The 7028-nt window shown below is 34.6% G+C and overlaps 1 long non-coding RNA gene across 1 annotated transcript; it reads right to left on the bottom strand.

Moving 5' to 3' along the window:
* On the bottom strand, positions 5038-5446 carry LOC107627162. Its single transcript, XR_002355427.1, has 2 exons — positions 5254-5446; positions 5038-5161 (listed from the first exon to the last, which is right to left on the bottom strand). It is a non-coding gene; the product is annotated as an uncharacterized LOC107627162 (long non-coding RNA).

Below are 7028 nucleotides of genomic sequence, written 5' to 3'. Positions count from 1 at the left end.
TTGGTGAATCCTTTTGGGACTATCCTCCTAACTTTGTAATTAGCCATGTCTAGACAAGGATTTGCTCATCAAGAAATTCTTCATGCAGGGGAGGTGAATTGCTTTGAGCCTTTAATGGTTCAAGTCTAGAGAAGTGATCCATCACTTGGTTTTCAGAGCCCTTTTGGTCTCTAATTTTGATGTCAAATTCTTGTAGAAGGAGCACCCACCTAATTAATCTTGGCTTAGAGTCTTGCTTAGTCAAAAGGTACTTAAGAGCATAGTGATCAATGTAAACAATAACCTTTGAACCAACTCAATAGGATCTAAATTTATCAAATGCAAAAATAATAGCAAGCAATTCCTTCTCTGTAATGGTATAATTCTTTTGAGCTTCATTAAGCACCCTACTTGCATAGTATATAACATGCATAAGTCTATCTTGTTTTTGCCCCAACACAGCCCCTATTGCATAATCGCTTGCATCGCACATTAGTTCAAATGGTAATGTCCAATTGGGAGGAGCAATGATGGGTGTAGAGACAAGTTTGGTCTTAAGAGTTTCAAAGACATGTAAGCATTCATCATCAAAATTAAATGGTGCATCAGCAACTAGAAGGTTGCTTAATGGCCTTGCTATTTTAGAAAAATCCTTGATGAATCTTCTATAGAAGCCTACATGGTCCAAGAAACTCCTTATACCCTTCACATTCACAGGGGGTGACAATTTTTCAATTACTTCTATTTTGGCTTTGTCAGCTTCTATACCTTCGATTGAGATACAGTGTCCGAGAACTATGCCTTCAGTAACCATGAAGTGGCATTTTTTTCTAATTTAAAACAAGGTTAGTTTCTTGACACCTTCTCAAAACCAATGCTAGATGTTGCAAGCACCCTTCAAAAGAATCACCAAAAATAGAAAAGTCATCCATAAAAACCTCAATAAAGTTTTCAATCATATCAGAAAAGATGGAAAGCATGTACCTTTGGAATATAGCAGGAGCATTACACAATCCGAAAGGCATCCGGCGGTAAGCAAAAACACCAAAGGGGCATGTGAATGCCGTCTTCTCTTAGTCTTGAGGGTCTACAACAATTTGGTTGTATCTGGAGTATCCATCCAAGAAGTAATAAAAAGCATGTCCGACCAACCTTTCTAGCATTTGATCAATAAAGGGAAGAGGGAAGTGATCCTTTCTTGTGGCTGTGTTGAGCTTTCTATAATCAATACACATCCTCCAACCAGTTACAGTCCTTGTAGGAATGAGCTCATTCTTGTCATTGGCCACCACAGTCACACCTCCTTTCTTGGGGATAACTTGTACTAGGCTTATCCAAGAGCTATTAGAAATTAGATAGATTATCCCAACTTCCCATAACTTTTCATTACTTCCTTTTTAACCACCTCCTTCATTGTAGAATTAAGCCTCCTTTGTGCTTGTACCACTAGTTTAGCATCCTCTTCAAGCAAGATCTTGTACATGCATGTGGCAGGGCTTATTCCTTTAAGGTCACCAATAATCCAACAAAGTGTTGTTTTGTGTTCCTTTAGCACATTGAGTAATGCCTCTTCCTTACTACCATTCAATGAGGAATTAATGATTACTGGATATGTCTCCAATTCTCCAAGGAAAGTATATTTCAAAGAGAGAGGCAGAGGCCTTAATAGAAGGGGTATATAATGCTTCCTTTGGTGGTGGACATTCATCAACCTCTTCGTCTTTTTCTGCTTCCATAATGGATTCAAGTGTCTCAACGAGTTGCTCCTCTTCCAATGCTTCTTGAATCAATGGCTCAATGATGTCAATCTTCATGCAATCCACATAGTCATTAGGGTGTTGTAAAATACATTGAGTACAATTTGTTCATCATTCACCTACAATGTTAATGCACCTTTCTGAACATCAATTAAGGCTCTCCCTGTAGTAAGGAAAGGCCTTCCCAATATAATAGAGGCATTAACATCCTCTTCCATGTCCAGAATGACAAAATCAGCGGGGAATATGAATGTTTCCACTTTCACCAAAAGATTCTCAACAACACCCAAAGAAAATTTAAGAGAGCAGTCTGCAAGTTGCAAGGAAATTCTGGTGGGTTTCACTTCTTTAATTTGGAGCTTGCGTATTAAGGATAATGGCATTAAGTTGATACTAGCTCTAAAATCACACAAGGCTTTCTCAACTATCACCTCCCCAATGGTACCGGGGATCACAAAACTTCTAGGATCTTTTAGTTTCTTAGGAATGTTCTTTTGGATTATAGCACTACACTCTTTTGTGTGCACCACTGTCTCATTCTCCCTCCAATTCCTTTTCTTAGAGATTAACTCCTTCATTAATTTTGCATACATGGGCATTTGCTCAAGGGCTTCAGCAAAGGGGATGTTTATTTGTAGCTTCTTGAAACCTCCAAGAACATAGAAAATTAATGATCCTTGGCCTCCTTTTGCAACCTTTGAGGGTAGGAAATTCTTGGCTTGTACTCGGGCACTTGAATCTTTTCTTTTGGTACATCTTTGGAGGCTTGAGTTTGTTGTTGCTGAGTAGAAAGAGTTACTTGTTCTTCTTGCAAGCTATCATCCTTTGGAACTTCTTCTCTACTGTCAGGAACATGGGTTTCTTTTTCTTCCTTTCCCAGTACTCTTCCACTTCTCAAACTCTGGCTTTGCACTCCTCCCTTGGGTTAGAAATTGTCATTGGAGAGAACATTTATGGATTTATCCATATGTTGAGCAAGCTGGCCCATTTGTATCTCTGAGTTTGTTATTAAAGCTTCTTGGTTCTTGATGAAAGAGGAAGTGTTTTGCGAAAGTTTTTCCAAGGCTATTTCAAGGTTAGAAACCCTCTGGGAGTCTTGTTGGGTGGAGTGTCAGGTGGGTGGTTGTTGGTGAGAATGGTTTTGATGGGGGTTGTTTTGGCTCTGATGGTTAGGATTTAAAGTATTTTGCTGAGGGTTAAAGTGGATCTGTTGATGGTTATTAGTGTAGTTGTTAGGCCTCTGATTTTGGTTTTCCCACCCAAAGTTTGGGTGGTTTTTCCATCCAGGATTAAAGGTGTTAGAGTAGGGGTCATTTTTAGGTGGTGTTGAGGAGTTGCCCATGTAGTTCACTTGCTCCAAAGAAGATTGCCCGTACTCTCACTACAAGAATATGGCCGATTAGCTACCATAAAAATAGTCGTAAAATCATCGCTAATCTGACGCAAAATATAATTTGTGATGGATTAGCTACCGCCTAGTCGCTAATGCTTTTCTCGCTAATTACAAGTTGCAGATCAGGGAGGCAAACACAATAGTTGGTAATTCATCGAAAACTTTTTTACCTACTAAATAGATAGTCGCAAATCCATCACTAAAGTAAAAGCTAATTCCATAGAAGAAATAGACTAAAATGTAGTCGCTAATTAGCGACAAACTCTACTGTAGCAGAATCATTGCTAAATCCAAGCTAATTTTGTAGACAAAATGGAATTCTTAGTTGACGCCAATTAGCAAATAATTTTTCTGAACCTAATTCGTCACAAGTTGTCCGCTAATATAATCGCAAATCTGTCACATTTTGTAGCAAATCTATAATTAATCTTTGAAAATTCTTAATCAAATTTATAGGAATTTTGTCACTAAACCAAAGCTATTCTAAATGAGAAAGTAGAGTTACGAAGTAATCGCTAATTTGCTAGAAAATAATATGTAGTCAATTAGTTGCAATACTATCGCAAATTCTTTTTAAACTAGTAACAAATCGATAGGTATCATCAACAGCGAGTATATCGCTAATGTTTCTCAGAATATTAGTTAGAATATCAATTTTGTCACTATACTAAAATAAATCTCATTATTTTTTTACTTTAGTCATTGAATTAAAAGATTATAACGCATAGAAATATAATTAGTTCATCAAAACTATACACGTTTAAAAAACTTCAAACCATGTTTAAAAAAATAAAGTATTGAAGCTTAACCTAATAATAACCAAGCCTTGAGCTTGATTAAATACTTATTCTATCTATTCAATAGCTCTAAAAAACATGACTTAATCAGTAAACTAATAAAGAAATAAACTCAATTACAATATCATGTAAAAATAAGTATTCACTCACTTATTTAAATATGTTTTGATCTGGCTACACAAATGTGATCTTGCTTCTATAAAATTCATTATACATTATACATCTAAGTTCCTCATTGCACATTAAAAATTTTAAAAAATTGAAAAATAAAAATAAACAACATCTAAAGCTTGGCAGTTGATAACTGCATACTTGCTTCTTCAAAATTGTAGGTATCTACATTAGTATCTATGTTTGCAAACATAGTTAGTTGATTTGCTGAGATACTGGACAAGGTAGAAATATTATTATATGAGAAGAGTCATCTATTTTAGTAAACCTAGAGGAATGAGCAAGAAAATAAAAAGAAGATAAGCCTACGCATTAGATGAATCATTTTTTAAGGAATAGTGCAAGTAAATATATTCCATGTTCAACACCAAGTATATCATAATGAATTTTTTTAGCCTAATGTGTAATAATTTACTCACCAATATAGAAGTTCATGTGCTTACCATTTGGATCTGCATAATAAAGCAGCCAATTTTCAATAATTCTCATCAACAAAACAAAACATGTCATCACAAGACAAAAGAAAATGAATTAGAAATATATATATTATCGTTCATCAAATTTTGTTGGGCTAAAAATGGTACTAAGTTCTATATGGCTAATTTTCATGTACCATTTTGTTGTTTTTGATGCCATTACTAATGATGTTTGAGGATGCATTCTCTAATGAATTGTGCTCCATATTACCCACCTTAAAGGTTAAAGCTAACGAAGGTCAACAAACTAAAACCTTTATAGAGTTAGAAATTAATTACAATATGAATCTTGCAACACCTAAAGACTGAAGTCCACGCTCAGTGAACTTATCAATCATTGCATGAACCTTCTTCCCGACATCCTCTTTGCAGTTGCAAAGGGTTATGATCTAAATAAAGAGAAAATATAAGCCTTTGTCATCCATATAACCATCCTAAGAAGGTACCAATGAAACAGATTTTTACCTGCTCTGGAGCCCTTTTGCTCACACGGTGCCAATTTCCATCAGAATCAATGTAAGTTAGAGCAGTTCTCTTGTCTACATGATTGAATGGAAGAAAATGGACCTCCCTGATTCCGGCTTAAGCCTGGTCAGTCAAACCATTAAAATTGAGAGTAAAATTAAAATATTTTATCTGTATCCTTCTTGTTCTAAAGAAAGTGGTTTTGCTATATTTACCTCCTTTGGATCAGCAAGCTTCCCAACAATTGCAGCATCTATAGCATTCTGATTTTCGGTCCTAGAGGCCCTTGCAGCAAGAAGGATAACATACTCCTTCTCAACACCCTTAGCAAATACCTCAATCAAGTTTCTATCAACACTAAGCTTATTCAATGTCAAGGTTATAGTTTTGTCACTACAGATGACATCCATCCCATCTATTTCCTCAATAGTTATCATAAATTTCGAGCAATTGAGCAAATGCAGAAGTTACCAATTGATTTTGTCTCCTGGTATTAAAATTGGAGCATCTTATTCACTCCAGCGGCCATCTCTTATAGAAAAAAGATAACTTGCACTGCACAAATAACAAAGTAACAATAACTAATTGACCATTCAATTAGATCTAAAATCATTTTAGATTTTTAACAAAGAAAATAAGAAATATTTTAAAAGTAAAAGTAAATTTTCCATAAGGTTTCAATTTGTGATACAAGCATATGTGATTAGATGTACCAGAAGCAGTTAGTAGAAACTCATAGTTAAAGGTAACCTTCGTAAATAAATTTATATTTTTAGCACAAATAATTAAAACTAAAAATTATAACCAGATAACTAGAAAAAAAACATCAGAACCAAAAAAATAGAATGAATAATAAAAACAATAAGAACATAATTAAAACCCTAAACCAAAAATTAGAACAAAAAACAAATAATCATAACAAAAATCAAAAGTTAAAATCAGTTTAGAATCAATAATAATAACAGAATCATGAAAGGTGCACAGATTCAGAAGACTCAAAATACAATACCGACAACGATTAGAACATCAAGCAGGACCGAGCCACTGAACAGAGCTTATGGTAGAAGAAATCGAAGAGAGACGGAGAGATGCTGGATGGTGAGATGACAGAGACGACGGGGCTGAAATCGAAGAGACGACGAAGACGCTGGATAGAGACCACAACAGCGCTGGGAAAGGAGCGACGCAGAACAAAATGCACGAGGGCATTTTGGGCTGGATGGGGGCGCGACTGTGATGGAATCTGTCGCCGACAAAGAGTGGTGAGCCTCTGGTGGGAGCATGAGGAGTGTGAGAAATCTGGAGAGTGCGGTGCTGGAGTGTGATGTGTGTGTTACGGTTATGTTTTAGTGGGACAGAAGGTAGTGCAGTAATGCATTAGTGCAGGAATGGATCCTCTCAACTGTTAAGAAAAATTGAGAGTGTAAAGTGTGATCTCTAACCCTTCATTACTCTCTATCTCTCATATTTATTTTTTGTTTCATTTATAAAATTAATGGTGAGAGATCACACTTTACTCCCTCAATTATGAAAAAACAATTGAGAGGATCCATTCCCCAGTAGTGCGGGCTAGGCATGTTTAGCGGGTGTAAATGAGAAAATTACTAGAGATGGGATTTTTATTTTTTAATTTGAACTACTGAAAAGGGGCGCTTATATGCGTTTTCAATTTTTGAAATTAAATATTTTTAAATTAATATAATTTGTTTTATTTTTTGAGTTATTTTTTTGTTTTTAAATTTTTATTTTAATTTTTTAAAAAAGAATTTATGTTTTTAAAAAATATTTATAAAATAGATATAAATTTTAAATAAATATAAAATATTTTATGTAAATATCAATGATCTTATATTAAAATAAATAAACTAAAATAATTTGTACTATTTTTTAAATTTACAAATATTTTTATATTTTATAATTTCTATTTCTACAACTAAAATCTCACAAATAAGTTCAATGTAAATATAAGTTATATATATATATATAGGGG

Source organism: Arachis ipaensis, chromosome B02, assembly GCF_000816755.2.
Source record: "Arachis ipaensis cultivar K30076 chromosome B02, Araip1.1, whole genome shotgun sequence".
NCBI classification, from domain to species: Eukaryota; Viridiplantae; Streptophyta; class Magnoliopsida; order Fabales; family Fabaceae; genus Arachis; species Arachis ipaensis.
The sequence above is the reverse complement of the archived record's forward strand: the minus strand, read 5'-3'. Positions and strand labels throughout refer to the sequence as shown.